General features: G+C 45.9%; 1 protein-coding gene across 1 annotated transcript in view; it reads right to left on the reverse strand.

Moving 5' to 3' along the window:
- Positions 1–20,256, reverse strand: part of LOC8031592 — a 268,422-nt gene that overhangs the window by 105,770 nt on the left and 142,396 nt on the right. The gene's annotated exons all lie outside the window — the stretch shown is intronic.

Below are 20,256 nucleotides of genomic sequence, written 5' to 3' on the forward strand. Positions count from 1 at the left end.
CCTAGCGAGCAATGATCCGGAGATAACAGCTGGACAAAAGTGAGACACCGCACGAGGAAACTTTTCTCCAAGTTTGATTAATCGCACTGGGCCTTCATCTCCACCCGTTTATCGGAAATCGGCTAAACGGTTTTTGAGTCTATTTTTAGACGAAGCGATTCCGCAATTCCCAGGCAGCGTATATTTCTTTCTCAATGGTGAACTTTGTCGAGAGCCCCCTCTCATCTTAGCAGGTCGAAGGGTACTTGATACTGAAATTGGATAAAACAATTTTTTTTGAAGACGGTAACATTTATTTAAGTCACCCAGGCTGAAAAAAAAAGAAAAAGAAATCTGGGCATCACACCGGAACGAAATGCGCGTGCGTGAGGGTGTGAGGCACATGTGCCACCTAGGGCCACTAAATAAGCTACGCTTCAGAGTAACGTCACTTGGCCATATTGTGTCTTAAAATCATGGTTGCCAGTTATTTGAAGCTTTATCTGAAATCACAGGAAGCGCTTTTCCGCCCCCCACAAATGTTCAAACAGTTCGCGGCAGAGCAAAGCAATGTTACATAACCTTTCTAACACCGAACCGAATGCCGAGGAAGTCGCACTTTTGAATCATGACGATCGGCAGTTGCGTCTGCTCTGCATACGAGCCAAAATGGCGGAGCCCACAACAATGTTGGGGAACGGAGTGCTGATACTCTAAGCGTAGCTCATTTAGTGGCTCTAGTGCCACCTTCCTCTCCTTTTCGCGCGCTTGCGGGGGTCCTGGGACCTGGCGCTCTCCGGAACGGGGCATGACATATTCGGTCGCCATGAGAACATACGTTTAGCGTTTTCACTCAACATATTGTATACATGCAAAAGATGTACTAAACATGAAACAACAAATATTTATCAGGCAAAAAAAAAAAAAAGAAAGCAAAAAGACAAATGAAGAAAACAAATGAAGCATCTTTAGCGAATCAAACAGGTGCGGAATTTCGAGGCTTTGTTACTCGTTATGGGCGAGGGGATCAAACTGTATATATGGGACTGATCGGTGCAGAACGCTGGGGTGGTTGGTATTGGGATGTCAAGGCATGGCAGCGCTTTTAGACGAGGACGAAGAAGAAACAAAACACGCACGAGGGCTAACTGCAACTGTTCAATCAGCTTAGAAAAGGGACATATACGCACGCTATATGGTCCTATCACAATCAGTCAACCCCAGGCCTTGCCGCCGCTCGCATGAACTGCGACTCCTTATCAAACAGGTCAATGGACGCAACGCTAACACAACCTATTCACAAGCTACCTTTATCTCGTCCCCTTCGATTATTTCTTAAACAGTTCTGTGTTTATGTTTGGCCAGTGTTGAACACATGTCTAACAGCGGCCTGTATCCGCAGTCCAGACAGTGCATTGATAGGTGGCCATCACGATAGTTGTTGACGTTAAGATTATGTTCTCGAGGCCTATCGTTCAGGCATCTGCCTGTTTGTCCAACGTATTTCTTTCCGCATGTCAACGGAATCTGATAAACAACGCTCTCAGCACAAGCGAAAAACGACTTCTGAGCTTTATCACACAGCCCAGCGAGGCTTTGCGGAAAGCGTTCGTCAAATGACTCAACCTGGCGAGCTTTTCCGGCATAGAAAAGACTGATTATAATGCATTAAATGCAAAGGTGCAAGCGAGCTGGTTGTCACAGAAAAGACGTCCTTAGTATTTATGCGGCTTGCTATTTCCGGTAGGTCATGCGCTGTCTTGTGCGTATAAGGCACGACAACAATATTTTGTTTTCTCCTGGCCTCTTCTGGACAGGGGTTAACCTTTGCTCGAAGCCTTTTAAGGATCATCTTAAAAAGCTTCGAGCCTTTTAAGGTGATCCTTAAAAGGCTCGAAGTATCATTATCTAAAAGTACTACCATGCCCTAGTATATATGGGCGCTTTGTTTGGCTTGTTTCCTAGAGAGCTCGGTGTTAGCCAACACAAGGTCTGTGAATCGGATTCTTTACCTCATCTTTCTCGATGGAGCGCGACGCACATATTGAACGTGAATGCTGCGTGAGTGTTCGACATGAACTCGAGTTCAATTCGTGCTTCAGCGATTGAACATGAGCCCCAGCCGAAGGCTGGAGCAGCGTTTGACGACGTCAAACGAGCATTGCGTCAGGAACACAAACAAATAATTCAATTTGTTGTTGACCCCGAGGGTCCAGTACTCAACTTAGCCGCTAGTGTCGCGACAGTTTCATGTCCTCCCCAAATAGGGTTTGTCGCAATAGAATCAGTGACATATAGCTTTCATAGAAGACTAGCGACTCTATCGCACACAGAACTTGTCTGCAGGAAGCAGCTAACAAAGACCACTTTTATCAATTTTTCGTACACTCACGGCCCCGAGGTATTAGGGGGATGGGGGGGGGGGGGGGGGGGGCGGGGGGGGGGGGGGAGAGAAAAGAGAAAGGCTGTCGTAAGTTAATCAGTCACAAGCAGGCCATAGATAACTGCTAGTGTCATTAGCGACGGTAATCATCAATGATGAGCTAGGGTGAACGATGATATAGCAATCAGCCCGCAGATGCTGTTTTATTCCTAGATTGAACGAGGAACTGAAATGTTTGAAAATATAGGTGTTAAAAGTTATTTTCAAGCCCGGCCTCGCACCTGCGATGGAAAAAAAAAGAGACAAAAAAGTTATTAGTTATCGTTCGATCGCGTATGATGGCATTATAAAAAATGAGAGCTTATGAAATGCAAAGTCTTGCATTACATTTATAAGATTTGTATGAAAAGAACTAATGTATGGCGATTTGCTGGGCAATTGTGTTGCGTACGTGAAACGTTCTAGCATCAAGTGACATTAGGTCACGTGGTACGGCAATTTCCCCGCTAAATTTAGCGGGAAAACCGAATTGGTGTGTAGGTCACGGAACGTTAATTTTTGTGCTAAATTTAGCGGGGAAACTGACATCCCGTGACCCGATGTTACGTGTCCTATAGACCAATTCAACTTCCCCGCTAAATTTAGCGGGGAGACGGAATCGGTGCGTAAGTCTGTGACGTCCCATAATGCAACATTCTGCGCGTTGCATTATGGGACGTCACAGGCCACGGCTTAACGAAATGCGGCATCACAAAATGCGGCATCACAAAATGCGGCTTCACAAAATCCGGAGCAGCTAACCAAAGAACGTTTCAGGTTAATATATAACGTATATATTAAGTGTATAAACCGTACATAAAATATAAAGTTTATTTCGCCCTTCCCTGATCGCACTGGCTCCTGTTTACGTATAAGTAGGAAAGCATGTAAATAAAAGACAAACCTGTAAAACTCTATCGCCCTCATGTCCTTTGGGACTTGACGTGTCAATTCAATCGCACGTGCTCTTGTGCGCTTCAAAGCAAAACTATACACCAATGCGCCGTTTACAAACAAGCCCGCGTTTGCCCACACCGGGTGCGGGCAGTGCGCGTGTGCAGAAAGCAGATTGGCTTGAGGGGAGGCTGCTGCGCATGCGTAGTGCCGACAGCAGTGCCACCGCAGTGGCGTGACGTCAGAGAGTGGAGATGGTGTATACGTGTTCTCACCGGTATAACCGTGACAGTGTTGTACAGCGAAAGGGAGTGTACATCGCACCTGACAAGAAACAAAAGTGCATCTAGAAACAAAACGTAGTAGAGCGAGCGCAATCCAGGGTTTAGCCGAGACAGTACATTTCAGCACAGCGTTAGGCTATATGTATGCGAGCCGTCATCTCAGAACCGGGCTCGAGAACGTAGCGAGAAGAAAACGTTTTAGCGAAGCATAATCTTATCTTGCAATGGCACACTGCTCATGCATCATACAAATGACAGTCTTCAAACAGATTCGAACGCGAGTCATCATGCAGCATTCGTGCTTCGAATGCTGCATGGCAATGAGTTCAAGGAGAAACTTGACACGCGGCATTAGAACCACGGATATTGCGGTGACTCGTGTTTGCAGGCTGCCCTTCGTATAATCAACGTTACTAAAACCAGTTGGGAAGCTCACCCTTCACCGAGGCCGAGCTAAATCCGATAACAGCGCCACCCTTTAGCGACGAGTTGAAACATGAAAGTTGCTTTACATAGCTGCTGCGAGATGGCCCTGCGAGACAGCACCACCAGCCCTTGCCCGACTCGGCGTGCAGCCGCGCAGTTCCCGGAGTGGACGCTGCGGGAGAAATGGTGGCGTTGCGATCGCCATTAGCTCGGTTCTTGAGTATGGATCGGAGCCACTTTTTTAAAGCAGGCTCTACGGCAGTTTCCCAACTCAGTGTTACTAGTGACGATGGTATAATGTACGCGCAATGTGACCTCGGCTTTAAACTTTATAGACTGGCAAAAAAAGAAAAGAAATGAAAGGTACAATAATGCGTTTTATGCAAACGAGTTATACGGCCAGGGAGACATAACAAGGGGGGAAATCGTCACAGTAAGTCGGAAAATTAACTAAAATGTATTATTTAAGGTAGTTTAGTTATTTTAGTTTTAAGTAAGTTTTAGTTAATAGGTTGCTGAGCGTCACCAAAAACCACTAAATCAGTAAATGTTTGGAAAGGTTTGGTGTGCGCGGGAAGCGCGGTGGTGCTTTAAAACAGGCGCAATGCGGATATAAATCTTAAAAAAAAAAAAAAAAAAAAAATATCGTGTCGTTTAACGAACGCCAAGTTACTTTTCGTCTAACGTCGTAACGGAGCAAGACAGCGTGAAAACGCAAACGCAAAAACAAGATGAATATTACCCTTTATTAAAAAGCACGCAAGACCTCGTACTTCATTAAAATATTTTACAAGCTACGTGTTTTTTTTTTCTAGATTGAGAGATACTTTTGCCTCTCCACTGACTTCACTCCCAAGTACAAATAAAAACATGTTAAATATCTGTTGCTACTCGCTACGCTTTTATTAGTGGGCTTATAAACAAAACTATAAGAATTTCAATGCCACCCCCCTCAAAAATATAAAGTGCAGGTTAGATGACGATAGACGCCCCCCAATCCCCCCTCTCTGTAAGGTTGACAGATCGGGCTTGAGGAAACATCAATTTCTCCGCCAATCGATCAGCCGAGAGAATGGGGTGTTAAGAAATCGGTTTACCGTCAGCCTCCCCATTAGCCATATGCATCGATTTTCAAAGCGGCTTTCATTGACTGGGAAACAGACTATGTGATGGACGACGACGCCGGTTTTCCTTGTGGTCGAGATTTTCCCTCGCCTCGACGTGCTTAGTCATGTTTACGAAACGACGAGGAAAGACTGTGACTGTGTTCGTTTCGTAACATAGGAAGTCGTTTCAGACACGCGCGTAGAGATGAGGACATATGCTCTATCGACTATAAAGCGCTCGCGTATAGAGGATTAGGATTCAAGAATCTTTAACGCCCGTTCATACACTAACGACCTCTTAAAACCGAGTGCCATGGAACCTCTTAATATCTATTCAGATGAGAGGACACGCTAGCGCCATCTATTGGGTAGCAGTGTATACTTGGCGGTCCGGCATATTTTCTATTTCTCTCGCGCATTATCCTTTCTTTCTTGGCTCGAAAAACTTTTGCCAACGTTATAAACGAGCCTTTTTCATAGGTATTACGCACATTTGACCTCTGAAACCTCGCGAAACCTTCGCTCTTGTGAAAGGCAGGTCCAGGGTCACCACAGAGATGGCGCCAGAGTGCCAGTGTGTTCTCTCATCCTAAGAAATTTTAAGAGGTTTCAACAGGACTCGTCTCTCTCGGTCGAGCTCGGTTGCCAGAGTGTGAACGGGCCTTTAACCGACAAACTGTAAGACAGGTGAGAGGTCGCTGGCGAAGGTTAATCCTAATCAACGAAAGAGGCCCGAACCTCTCCCGGCAATTACCCTTTTCTGTTGAAAACACAAAAGAAACAAACAAACCACAGGACAACCGACAACTCGAGCACAGCTTATACTGAGGTTTCAAATATATTTGTGTGTGGGATCTTGTTGTGATTGTGCTGTCTTCCGAGCGTGGTGTCCTTAATCACGTGATTTTGTTTATCATAAATTATAATTTATAACCCAAGTTTTGTTATTTTAATAAGCCAAGAATGTGTAGAAAGAAAGGAAGAAAGAGAGAGAGAGAGAGAAAGAGCGAACCAAGAAACCCGCATGAGGTCAATGGGACGAAACCAGTTTCCAGTCTTTTAATAATGTCAGTTATTGCTAAACTACTATAATAATAATAATAAAAAAACATTGAGGCGATTTTATATTTTTTATGCTTGTGTTTTAGAGCGCAGCTCTTAGCGCCCGTTTCCGGTTTAAGCGGCGTCGCCGTCGGCGTAACCGCGCGGTGCATTATGGGTAAATTTAGCGCTAAATTTAGGGGAAAAATTTCCCCGCTAAATCTAGCGAAAAATTTCCCCGCTGAATCTAGCGGAAAAAGTTCGCCGCTGAATCTAGCGGAAAAATTTCCCCGCTAAATCTAGCGGAAAAATCACCCCGCTAAATCTAGCGAAAAAATTTCTCTGGGGGTCACGTGACCCCCCGAGGCCACGTGACACTCCCCAGGTCACGTGACCCACCTCCCCAAGGTCACGTAGGGGGTCACGTGACCCCTCCCCCAGGTCACGTGACTCCCCCCCCTCAGAACATGTGACCCTCAGTACCCTTGCCTCCTCCTCCTCAAGAGCTGCGCTCTAATTCGGCGTTACAGGGGGCTTTAAACGGCTTTTTTCTTTCGGTTGGGAGAAAGCTCGAGTATTTTTGACTAGGTAATAAAATGAAAGCCGTTTACAATTCTCTATCACTGCCGAATTAGAGTGCAGCTCTTGAGGAGGAGGAGGGAAGGGTACGGAGAAGAATTTATCGCGAAATTGTGGGATAATTTCTCGGTCGATTCCCCCGATAAATTTGGCGGAAAAATTTCTGTGCTAAATTTGTCGAAAAAATTTCCCCGCTAGGTTTAGCGGGAAAATTTACCCGCTAAATTAGGCGGGAAAATTACTCCGTTACATTTAGTGGAAAATATTTCCCGCTAATTCTGGCGGAAAAGTGTCGCCTCTAAATTTGACGAAAAAATTTCCCCCCTAAATATAGCAGAAAAAATTGGCGGACAAAATTCCCCGCTAAATCTAGCGGAATAAAATGCCCGCTAATCTTGGCAGGGAATTTTCTAGCGAAAAACAAAAAATTGGTGGAGAAATTTTCTCTCAAAATTTAGCGGAAATATTTCCCACCAAACTTAGGCGCCGTGTGACGTCACTGTGACCCTCGTGACGTCACACGTAACGTCACGTGCGACGTCGTTATGGGAAACATCCCATAATGCAAGGCGCGGTTATGCCGACGGCGACGCCGCTCAAGCCGGAAACGGGCGCCTCCAGAGCTGCGCTCACAAAACCAACAACCTCAGAGGACCAGACACCTAGCTGAGTTTTTCCCCTTCTTCAACAACATCGTATAAAGCCGCGACCACGCAGCTGCCGCATCATAGAAAAGACAGACTGCAGGCTCTGAGGCATGTTTCTTTCTTGTTTGGTGGTTCTGGCACATTGGTCATGCAAGAACTGTCTGTAGACGTGTTAAACACATGCGTGTGTATGAAGCAACACATGCTTCGAGCATGTTTCAGGTATGTCCGCAGAAAATTCTGTCATCGCGTCTACAGCGCGAACACCGTGTGTCTTTTGCATGAGGTATGAGCAGTGTGGGTAGTAGTACGGCTTAACTATTGCGATATCGACGTCAACCTGAAGGGATGATCATGAAACGTTAACTAGCAGAAGGGCACATGAAGTGCGGCGTGCGTCACTCGGGATCTTTTACGAAGCATTTAACTGCCCCATTTCCCCAAACATTCCGCTGTCGTTCGTCAGTTCCCTTAGCTATGCATCAAGCCACCGAAACTGGTAAGGACAAACCCACGACGCAAAGCGTGCGTTGGTGTGACACAGGCGCAGTTGGGGTGATGGGAAAGAAAGAATGCCTCGTGTCAACGCAGAGTTGTATGGTATAGCGAAGGGACGAGACAAGAAGAAACATAAAGCGATGATCGGTCACGACGGCAGCGTTAGCGCCCAGTTGCGTAGCATGCGTTCACTGTATAGTCTTTTCTCGGCTTTAGCCAAGCGATTCCGTTAGTAACAGTTCAACGTGCGGGGGGGGGGGGGGGGGGGGGGGGGGGAAGTCTCGTTGCTAATTGATCCACGTTCGACAGTTTTGAATTAAGTTTTTTTGTAATCTGCTTTGCCTCTATTATTTTGTGTTATTAATCTTCAATAATCATATCGCATAATTTCTTTTTTGACTTTTGCTTTCAGTTGTAAAGCCAAACTTTTTTACAAAAAGAAAAAAAAAAAAAGAAGTAAAAAAAAAACTTGGTCTGCTAATTTGTAGCCAGGAGCTCTTTTTCCGGCGTTTTCCATTCCGCTTGTCGAATATCTAAGAATTTACTCATTTCACCGCTGCCGCGTCTCCTGCTCCATTATTTTCTCTAAGCCTTTTTGTACTTTGCGCAAATACCACTTAGAACGTATCCTTTACGTTAATGACCTGTAAACACCGGTTTGTTTTTCACCACACGCAATCGAAGTCGCAGAAAAAAAAAATCAGCAGCGTTTACCCCTTCAACTCGCAACCAGAAAAAACTGCCACGTGATCTGGAGGCAATTATATGCCGCCAATGTTGATCATAGCCACGCGCTGGGGTTGGCAAGGCACAGGACACGCGATGAGTTCAAGACATTGTTATGGTTCGGCTATTGTCGCCATTGCAGCACTTGGACTCGAGCCACTACCCGAATGCTTTTCGAGCTATTGATTATCACGAGCCCAAATCGAGTGCCCCCGCAATGTTGGGGTCCAATCTATGAGCCGCATTTGAATATCGTCACATGAGGATACTGCGATCCCCCAGTTACAAGAAGTTGAATGAAAACGCTCGCTTTTGTTCTTGAAATTGCATCGCAACAAAGGAGTTTCTTGGCCAGTGGCGTTGCGTGCGAGTATCCTTGAGTACCTCTAGTGCCAGTAAGCCCGTGTAAAGTGGAAAACCTTCCAAATGAATATCGTTGCGCCGCCCCTTTAAATTTCTTTCTGATCACTGATCCCATATGTCACATTGCCTAATCAGCTTCCAATTAATTACCACGAGGATTGTTGATAAAAACCTCTCCCCTTTTGTTTTTTTAACTTGGAGATTTCATTTAAATCCAAAGCTTCCTGACTGATTTTATGTTCATTTTGTTTGCTTTAGTCATCCATTTATTTTTAAACTGATCAGACATACTTCCTTCCTCCGTAGTGGCTTTAAAACTATATAATTTACTGTCCTCTTCACTTCCTTAACCTCTACTATGCCAAAAATGGTAGTGCTCTCCAGAAGCTTCCTGACGTCTTTTTATTTCCTCCTTTCTTTCCCATCCACCCAGCTCTTAAGTTTGCGTCCTTGCTTCCAGATTAATTTAGTTCGTATAAATTGGCTAGGCCTCTCAGAAAAGGTCAGATTGCATCTGTCCAGTTTTTTTTTTTGCCTGTCGTGAACATGATTTTCTTTATTTACGTAGCAATTTCTGGGGGATCTATTCTTTGATATATGCTTGCTTATCTTGCCCTGTTTCTGCATATACTTTTCTGATACAGCCTAAATTTAACACACGTTAGGTATCTATACCCAGGGCTTCGGATTTATACTCATGAGGACGAGAGCGCGGTTGGACATCAGAACGCCGAGCTCTGATAGGATTTATTAGTGGGTAGACATAAAGCTAGCTACTGCCTTTGTCTCCACTGCACTCGTCTAACCCATTAGAACGCGGAACGCCGGTATCCGGCGTTTTGCTTTCGTATTGGTACGAGTTCGACTACAGCTGTGGAGACAAGAGCAGCTTTTATCTCCACTTCACTCATCGACCGCGTTCCGGGCCAAAACAAGACACTGACGTAGGATTCCTCATCCTCTAGGGAATATGCACCTGGCCCGAATGTTTGGAGATCAGCGCGGTACGTATTAGTAAAAGCATAGCCTCCTCTATACTCACAGAGCCTGTCAGTTCGACGACGGAGCCATAGAGTGCCCGGTCGGAGATTAGGAGCGCGAGGATCTGGTAGCACAGAGCATTTCTCGGGAAACCTGGACGTCAGCGCACAGCTTTTGCAGCGGCGAGGACCCGAAACACGGTTTTCAAACCCGACGAGAAAAGAAGCGGTAGCGCGAGAAACGCGAGGAGCGTGAACGGACATTCCATCGCTCGGGAGAAGGGTGTTTCGGCGTCTCGCCGCAGCGGGGCGCCCGTCCCGTGGCTCTCCTCTCATCCGATGTCTGCCGCTCCACCTTCTCAATTTCGGCGGCCGCTTCTCGTGGCGATCTTCCAGGCTTTGTCAACATACAGGGTGTTGTGTTCCCACACACTCTCGTCTCCCTTTCTCTGTCAGTTTCTCGGCGTATAGTGAGTTTAAGTATTGCGTATACGAGTCCCACACTGTGCGTTTGCGTTAGCGTTGCGTGTTTCGCACTGCGCGTGCGCTGAACCCGCAGGGACCCGCCTGTCTTATACCCCTGTCAGACGGGCTAATTTAGTGCACTTCAACCAAGTGCACTTCGCCTTTAGTGTCATTTTTGTAGTGTGCCACACGGCTTCTTCCTGAGAAACACACTTGGCTTCGAGTGAGTTTCACAAATTCACTTCATTCGATCAAGCGCGTGGGATCGATAGCAGTGTTCCAACAGTAAAACATAACAACACAGAAGCCAAAAACGTCACGTAAACTTTATTCTATAAATAAGAAAAAAATCGTGAAAGAAAGAACATAAAGAAGTGGCATTACAAAAAAAAAAAAGTGGGGTGAACTTGGAGTTTAGGCTGATCTGTACCAAGATTAGCGCCGCGGTGAATTGATGACAGACGACGACAAACTCAGTCATTTCAAGGGTATCTTGGTTAGCAGAGAAGGGTAGAGCCGACTTTTGTTTCAGCATGTACCTATTCGAGACAACACGGTAATTATGATATAATCAGGCAGTTTCGGGGCCTCCTCGTAGACTTCCGTGGGACAAAGCGGAACGCCAAAATTGGATATGCTTCTTTCTTTATCTTGGCTTGCGATGACCGATCAGAATCATATAATTGGCGTAAAAATCGCTAATTAAATTATCGTTGTCTTGGAGCGCAGCTCCTACGCGCCCGTTTCCGGGTGGAGCGGCGTCGGCGATGGCGTAACCGAGCGTCGCATTATGGGATGTTTCCCAAAATGACGTCACACGTGACGTCACAAAGCGAAAATTTCCCGCTAAATGGGAGAGCAGCAGGGGAGGAGGATGGGACGGTACGGAGGGGGAGCAGCTGCATACCCTCCCCTTCGTACACTCACCCCCTCCCCCTCATGAGCTGCGCTCCAATTCGGCATTGCAGAGAATCGTAAACGTCTAAAATGTTTTAACGTGTCTTTATTTAGGGGTATCGGTGGCCGAGTGGGCTAGCACACACCAGATCGGAGTACGCGGAGAGAAAGCTCGCGCTGCAGAACCCAGTGATCCTGAGCTCAATTCCCAGCCCTGCCCGAAGAACACACTTCCGATGAAGTGGGTTCGGGGAGCTCGCTCCGGTAGACCAAGTGTGAAATTTCGATAGCAGTGGTCAAGGAGTAAAAGTAACACAAGAAACTAACGCTGCGTGAAATTAATATTATTTCGATAAGAGTAATATTAGATGCGCACTTGTTTTCTGTTGGAAAGAAAGTAGTGCATTGTAGAAAACCAAGCGGCTAATCTAGTTTCCAGTCTCGGCCCCTTCGCGACGGCCAGCGACGGCCAGGAGGCACCTGCAACACTCCACCAGGAATCTGAAGGTGGCAGAAGAGACGCGAAAGGCTTGCTTGAAACGGAACTCCCCCAAATGGGGCAAGGTGTCGTCGAACCACCGTTCTCGACTGATCACGGGTAGGCTCTCGGTCTTGAGAGCGACTATGGTGAAGGCATTGGCCTGCAGCTGGCTGATCGATGTCACTCGAAATTCTTGCCTGTGAGTCGACATCCAGCTCCAGCTGCCTCTCATCTTTCACAGAGAAAAGTGTCCTACCATGCTCTGCCCCTGTCCGACAACCCGGATATCGCTCTCTAGCTCGACCTCCACACCCTCCATGATGTTTCGTTGTGGCGGGTGGCGAGTGGCCGAGCGGTGCTCGCGCACACTAGCTCGGAGCACGCGGAGCGAAAGCTCACGCTGCAGAGTCTAGGTTGATCTAGGGATCCTGGGTTCAATCCCCACTTCTGCCCGTTTCGATCTGGATGAGCATTGTATCGGCGTGCGGTCGTGTATCACTACTGCGTGGTGCACGTTAAAGACCTCAGGCTAGCGGTTGTACTGCACTAACTAAATTTATCATCTGCAGCTGGGAGGCAAGTCGCCCGTTGAGGCAGAACAAGTTCTAGGCTGTATAAATACACACAACCCAATTTTTTGTTTCGTTGTGGCGAACGAAAGTGATATCTAGATTTTGAATTTGTCTGGCTTGTAATGGCTGAGCATAGTCATTAAACTGAATCTAAATTTGAATTAAAGCAGGTGAGTTAGCGCAACGATGTGTTTTAACGTGTTTTAATAAGACGACGAAGTTATTTAGGAAAATATGCGTACGCACTTTAATATTTTGCGTGCCAATTACTTTACCCATCGTCATTGCCATTCTTTTGGAGTGACACTAAGTTTTCACGTGTAGCACTCACACACTTGGAGTGTTTCGACGGTATAAAGTGCACTCGCTTGAAGTTCACTAAAATATGCCGTCTGACATTAACTCATGAAGACTACGCGCGTGCGGAGCGTGGAGCACATAACGCAAACGCAAACGCACAGCACTTGTGTTTAAACCGATGTTTTTTTGTTTTTTTTTAGGAATGAAAAACTGGCGGACAGCAGAGGCCGTGAATAGGTGATGATTAACAACCGCTTCCCTTAAAACAAACGTCATTCCCAAATAAACGAAAAAGAATAGCTTCCAATTTTTTTTTTTTTTGTTAGGTCAGCTGGCGTCTGTTTTTTGTATCTTCAGTATGTTATTTCAACCACTAGAACCAGAGCAGTGTAAAGTTTGAGCTCTCCACGATACGCATTTATTATTATTTCAGCGCTCAAAATCCCAAAATGCAATTCGCGAGCGAAAGCCGCGGTTCATGATGACACGACTGGTGTATGCTAATGTTTTTCCGGAAATTATACGGGCTAATAAAACCATAATTACACTTCCTCGTGTTGTTTTAAGCGAAACTTCTTCGTCCTCGCGTGGAAATCAGCCGAGAATGGGAGAGAGACGCGTCGCATTTGCGTCGGTTGTATTTACAGCGGCCAAAAACGACAGCGACGATCGGTACGCTGGGACAGCGGTAACTCATGATTGCTTCAGAAAGCTGCCTCTTTCATTGTTCGACATGTTTCGTATACGGGGAACAATTGTCCCGGAGGCGTTTTCGTTGCCGTCGTTTCGGTCGCTCGACACGCAACCAACGCCAGCTGTCTGAACCATGGTTTTGATCCCGAACGAAATCGCGTCAGATCCTTTACGGAACGTCGGTTCGAAATGGCCGTAGTCGTTGTCGCGCCAAAATCAATCAATCAATCAATCAACAAATAGTATCTCTGTTTGTCTGCGTACGTGCGCGTGCTTACATTAGACCATTTCGATAATCGCCTACTGCGCGCTGCCATCTTTGTCTGCGGGGCTGTGGAACGAGGTCCGAGCATGCGCACTAGCTAATTGTTCCGCGGAGTATCAGGCGTTGCACATACACCCAGAACCTAGTGACTCGGAATTTTCAGTTTCAGTGACATTCGGTGGAAAAAGTGTATGAGATGAGAAAGAAAAAAAAACAACAAAGCTTTCATAGATAAAGCCGAAACTTCAGAGGAGTGAATTACGTTTCGTAAAGGTGTCTCTAGGTGGGTCATTTACCATGCTAAAATATTGCCAGTGTAAACCATAAAAAAAAAAAAGTTAATTTTTTTTTTTTTTTGTTATACAGAGGGAAATAATTGGTAAAATTTGTCTGGTTGACGTAGCAGCGTGAACCAGACAGTGTTGACCGTTTTCTTCCTTGCGCATAAAAAAAAAAAAGAAAATCAGGATTTTTTATGCGAAGCGCAAGGCCCTCCGCTTCTTACGCAGGGGGTTGTGGTGATATCAGAACGTCGAGCTCTGATTGGCTCGACCTCGAACGATAGTGGGCAGACCATAGCATTGAAGTCTACCCACTATCTTTCCCATCTATATACATACATTCTTTGGAAACCCGATTTAATAAAGTTTCAGTATGACAAATCAAACTCCTAACAACAACTTTTGTTACAAGTTTTAACGCGTTCCGTTTATTGGTTTATATAAACAATCTTTTACATTATACACCGTCTCACAGTTTCGGTTGAATTGAACTGAATCTGCTTCAACGGGCGACTTGTCTCTGAGCTGATGAGAAATATAGCCAGTGCAGTACAACCGCTATCCTGGGGTCTTTAACGTGAATCACGCAGTAGTGATGCATGACCGCACGCACGACGGTACGTTGGTAATCGAGATCAAAACGGGCAGAGGTGGGTGTTGAACCCCGGATCCCTGGGTTCTGCAGCGCGAGCTTTTGCTCCACATGGTCCGAGCCGGTGTGCGCTAGCCCACTCTGCCACCGAACTTCCTCACTGTTTGCAAATCCGCAGCCCATTGTGCGATCTCCACAGTCCAGCGCGCGCATGATGGCCGCTTCGAAAAGCGAGCAAAAGACGTTCTTACGCACGAACGCTACAAATGGCACCGGCCAGAATCCCCCTTTTTTAAACGGTCAATAAGAGATGTCGGAGGAGGAACTTCAAAGTAAGGGGAAGGAAGTGACTGCTTCAGGATTCCCGATTAAACAAAATGACCGCATCTCCAGGTGGTGAATGATGTTGATTGGGGCGAAGCTCTGGTCGTGCTGATGATACTGATTTTGTTCATAGATATGTGCTGATGGTGTTGATTTTTTTTTATTGCTCATAGGTAGTGCTGAGTTCCGGGTTGCGTTTCGACTACATTATTACTGCTTTATGGTCGGTGAAATGCAGAGCCAGTGGTTCTTCTAGCGGATCAGCTTGGATCCGCTAGAAGCCGTGGGAACGCATCTCCACCGCTTAAAGTCAACGGTCCATGTCAGAAAGAGAATGTGTGGTATGGATCGTGGTTATATGCGCAATTGAGCATTTGACCGCAGCGCCCTCTCGTCTATAAACGTTGAGCCAATGCATGCAAAGTTTAACGCGATTATGTACGCATTTGACCGCAGCGCCCTCTCCTGTATAGACGTTGAGCGGCTACATGCAACGTTTCATCCATGACGTCCCCAGCTCTCGAGTTACTACCACATCTCAGAGCCCCCTACTCGTCCAGCAGTCGTGGCCGAGTGGTTAAGGCGATGGATCAGAAATCCATTGGGGTCTCCCCGCACAGGCTCGAATCCTGTCGACTGCGCAAACATTTTTTTCTTTTTTTTAAAGACAGATAAGATGGCAATTGATGTGAGCACGGACGCCGGACAAGGCTAGACCCTAAGGAGCTTCGCCCCTAAAAAAAGTGTCGATTTTATTGACCGACTTGGTGCGCACATATACGTATATCAACAGACGTATATCTATTTCACTAATGCATTCTGCATACATGACGTTTGGGTGGTAGATCAAATTAAGGTGCGCTCCTTATAATTTGGTTTATTTTTTATTGTCTCTCGTATCCATTTGTTTCACAATATGACGAGTAGTTTCTATTTGTGGCTATAATAAGGTTGATTAATGAAGTACTGTTGTTATCCGCCCATGCTTTGTGATCTTGCTTTTGTATGCTTGTGTTTTCCATTTGTCTGCAGATGCAGTGTACCGGCGTGGCTGGGCCTCGTCAGGCAAAGTGTATCTGCCAATATTTCCCTTTATCTCGAGTTCATTCTGTCCAAATGAGGAAAGAAAGACACACACAAAGAAACCTATTTCCTCATCAACTTATATCCCCTTTTCCCAATTCAGGGTAGTCAACCGAGGCAAGTCAAACTCATACTCAAACTCTTTATTTCTCTAGAGGGGAGGCACAGGCAAATGCAACTCAGTTGTTGTTTGACGAGCTTATGCCTCCCCGCAGCATTTGGGTCGATTTTTTAAGACTTTCTTTTTTCTTATCGTGCTCTTATCATCTTTTTTCGTTTTTTTCACTTTCGAACGTGCAATAAAAATCCTGGCCAATCAATAATCGACGCGTAGTCTCACGCGGAATCAGCGGCACGTAGTCATTTATTTTATTTTTTAATTCGCTGTAATGAAGAAGTTGCAAATATGGTTATCCTCTTGCCTTTTTGTTTGAAGAACCATAGACAATTAAAAAGTCACGCCGAAACTTCAACATAATAATATTTGAAGAGTAGAGCGACAAAAGTTGGCGTTGGCTCTGTGCGCTATCGGCGTTTCTGACTGCACCCCCGATATTGTACCGGTGTTCTTCTAAGCTTGTTGCTATCAGCGAGACATCAGTAAATTCTTCGCGTTTAGTTACGAAAATACACGAGCCGTTACAAGAAAAACGTAAACTCGCTTAACAAATACGTTTTTTCTTTCTATATAGCTTTTAAGAGGAACGGTGCGCGCACTGAACCAACTCTCTCTAAAAAAATAAATATTGAAAAAAAAAACCTCAAATGAAAAGCGTTTTTTAGTGGTACTAGAACAAAGACTGTCTAAATATTGAAGTTTTGTTTAAATATTGAAGTTTTGTCGTTAGGAATGTTCAAACTTCGAAGCGACCTATCTAGACAACAGACAATATGTACAGTAATGCCCGAAACGTGCCAGTTAATAAAACTGTGCACTAGGGCCGCGACTCTCTGCCAGGCTCGGCAGCGTCGCTGCTCTGCACGACGCTGCCGAGCGTCGTGCAGAGCTCGACGCTCGGCTGGTCCTGACCGTGTTTTTCAAAGTGAAAGTCTCTATTGGCAACAAGGATAAAGTGACGGCAGGGTTCACTTTTTGGATGGTAGACTTTTTTCCCAACTTATTACAAGCAGTTTCATGGCGTCCAATGAATTCTTTGGAAGCTGCAGCACCCGCGCAGCAGCACGAAACAAATGCTCGGCATAGTTCATTTTTAGACTGCTCGCTTGACCTGGAAGGCTAGGTTGGACATTTACGTGTACGTTTTAAAAGGTAAGGTTATGGCGTCTAATTGGAGGAGCCAATCGCCTCCACCACTCAGACACGATTACGTCACTTCCGGAACCTTTTAAAACGTACGTGTAAATGTCCAACCTCGCCATCCGGCAAGCCTGCCTTGCGCTGACGTCACGGCACTGAAAAGCGCGGTTATATTTGTATGTTGGTTTTTCGCATCATTTTCACTCGCCGATCTCACAATAACTACTCCGTATTTCTCGATACTAAACATCATACCGGAAAAGATAAAGGCCGAAAATATAGTTATTTGGAACAACCCCTTCTCCCCTTACCCCACCAAAAAAAAAAAAAAAAAAAATGCAGGAGTATTTTTTTAATTGCACTTACGCTAAGCCAAAGTTACCGCACTGTGCATTTGGACAACGTTCTGCGGCTATGCAGTCAAGGCTATGGGAGAACGCGCGCTCGCGCATTTGATTGCGGATCAAAGCTGTGCACGCGCTCGCGCATTTGATTGCGGATCAAAGCTGTGCACGCGCTCTCTTCTTTTCTTCTGAAATAGCTGTCCGAGACTACAGTACGCTAACTGTGATGAAACATGTGGTAACCCTAAGAGGTAAGACTTTTTTTTAATTTCCTGTTGTTTTAGTCATGTGGGTTGCGTACCTGGTATGCGGGACGCAGAAATAATAAAACATTTCAACCTTCAATACGCGACAAAATATAGGTGAGGCAAAACAAGAATGTGGGACATTCACGCGTTTTCTGTAAACACCTTCCAGCGACGTGGAGAGATCAAAGCGGTGTTTTACCGCATACCAGAAGTGACGACATTCAATATGGCTGCGCCTTTGTGGAAAAGGTGTACACACTGGGACAGCTACTTCAGAAGAAGGGACGAGTACGCGTTCACAGCTTTGATGGGCACTGAAGATGCGCCCATAGCTTTGACTGCATATCTGCAGAATGCTCTTTAAAAGTATAGTGCAATAACTGTGGCTTAGCGTAGAGTGCAGTCCAGTGTGCCCGTGTAACAGGGTATGAAGGCTCCTTGCTTTTGCACACCCTCGTCATTGTTTCACCGAAGTGAACACGTTTTCATTTATTTCGTCACTGAGTGTCGATAAATCGCGGAATTTATTTGAGAATATAAATATCCAACCGGAGTCAACACGACACTAAAGCCTTAACCGAACTTACCGGTATATATGCATCTGTCGAGGATCGACAGTTTGTGTTCACTTCTTCGTAAATTTAAGTAAAAACAAGAAAAAATACAAACTGCTGGAGAGTTTTTACTTAAAGTCCCATACGTTTCGGTAGAAATTTAAGTAAAAATAGTCAAAGCAATACATTTATAATAATAATAATAAAATTATGAAGCAAGATGGTCAGATTCTTCTTGTGGCTGACGTCGTATATTGACACCAAGGAAACAAACAATAAATATGCCTCCAATGTGAAAGACAGGATTGTAATCGCGGTCTATAGAATCGAAAGGATGTGCAACTAAACGCATAACAAAACAAAAACTCTTGAAAACCTCATCGATATGAAGTGCGCACAAACACCTGTCACAGATGTCAAAGTGCAAGAGGGTGTGGAGTTACGCCGACTCTAAGCGCTTCTTTAGTGGAAATGCATTCAAAGGTGTCCTTCATCAAACTTTATGGCACGTTGCAGCGGTCATACAGTCTCACTTCAACATTTTTACCAGTATTTTGTTGACTAGAGTTGTGTTTTGGCCGACCCTTTTACACTTGTCACGAGAAAGCTTCACCACACTCTATTTTATTCTTTTTGTTCTGGTTCCTTCCGTCCGCTTCGTTGCATATACATCGACGCGCTCACATAAACACCTCCACCGTCCCAGTCTCCGTTTCCTCCGTCACGCGTAGTAACAATTTTGTTTTTTGCAGGCGGGAGGTTACACGTGTCAAAAAGGGAAAAACAAAACAAAGCACGTACAATTATAACATTTGCAAAACTTGACTTATTTGTTCTTAACTTTATTTTTTTTTTTAGTTTCTTGTCGTCGGTCCCTCTGGGATTCAAAGCCGTCGCCAGACCTGAGGCCGGCTCGTGTGCCGGCAAGGACAACCCTCCACGGGCGTCCCAGCGACAGACACCCGCCGCGTCGAGCCGCACGTGCTCTGCTCCAGGCCGCCGCAACGACCGGCCGAGGAGATAGTTTTCTTCGGCTAAGCGCGGCTGAGACGCTGTACAGCGTGCTTGGTCGTCCGACATCCCTAATTGACTGATCGTCTGAGGTCTCGAGAGACATCGGTTCTCCGGAACCCCTAGATAGGTTGGGGGACCCGTCCGGACCATTTGCCGCCGCCGCTGCCTGCCTCGCCCCGACAGAAATTTGTCCTGCCGCCGGCGGCGGCGGGCACCGGCCAATAGACTGAGCGAGGCTGGAGATACAAAAACAACGCGGATAATAGAAAACCCGTAACAAAAGTAATAAAAGAAGGCCGCAGTCCGATCCCGACGTTCCTCGCTCAGAGAAGGGCCCTGAGAGACGCGGCGGTGGTGGCGGCACTATCGTGGGCTCCTCTGACACAGCGTTAATACGCCGCTCGCGTCGTGCATTATACATCTCGTGTAGGGGCCGATCATAATGCGCGCGAATCCGATATAGAGTGTGGCTCGACTCTCTGAGCTTCGCAAAGTTGTTGCTCTTCTCTTTGACATCCATTTAGGATCCTGCGCTGTATGTACGCTACCCACCGTGACAGCAAATTATACGCGGGAAGGATGAAGGCCTGCCTGCCTGCCTTTCTGCAACATTTTTTTTTTTCGAGATTGTATCATTAATCTTTCATAATGTTACCCTAGTTATTTTTTGTTTTGTTTATTTTGTTCTTGACCGTTAGATCGTTACCTCTGAGACTAGGGTAGGATGGGCCCGCTACAGGGTGCAAGTTCCTGGCCGCTGAAATGGAAGGGGAGGGGCCAGAACAGCAGAACCGAAACCAGAGTACCTCATTCCGCAAGCAGCTAGTTGTCACTTAAACGTGTTTAGAAGCGCGAGGCTTCTCACGCTCTCCGGCATACGTATTGGCTTTGAGCAGTGTTAGCGGTAACGCGTTGCATGCGATGGCGTTACCCGGTAACA

This window comes from Ixodes scapularis, unplaced genomic scaffold, assembly GCF_016920785.2.
Source record: "Ixodes scapularis isolate PalLabHiFi unplaced genomic scaffold, ASM1692078v2 PGA_scaffold2__306_contigs__length_199485367, whole genome shotgun sequence".
NCBI classification, from domain to species: domain Eukaryota; kingdom Metazoa; phylum Arthropoda; class Arachnida; order Ixodida; family Ixodidae; genus Ixodes; species Ixodes scapularis.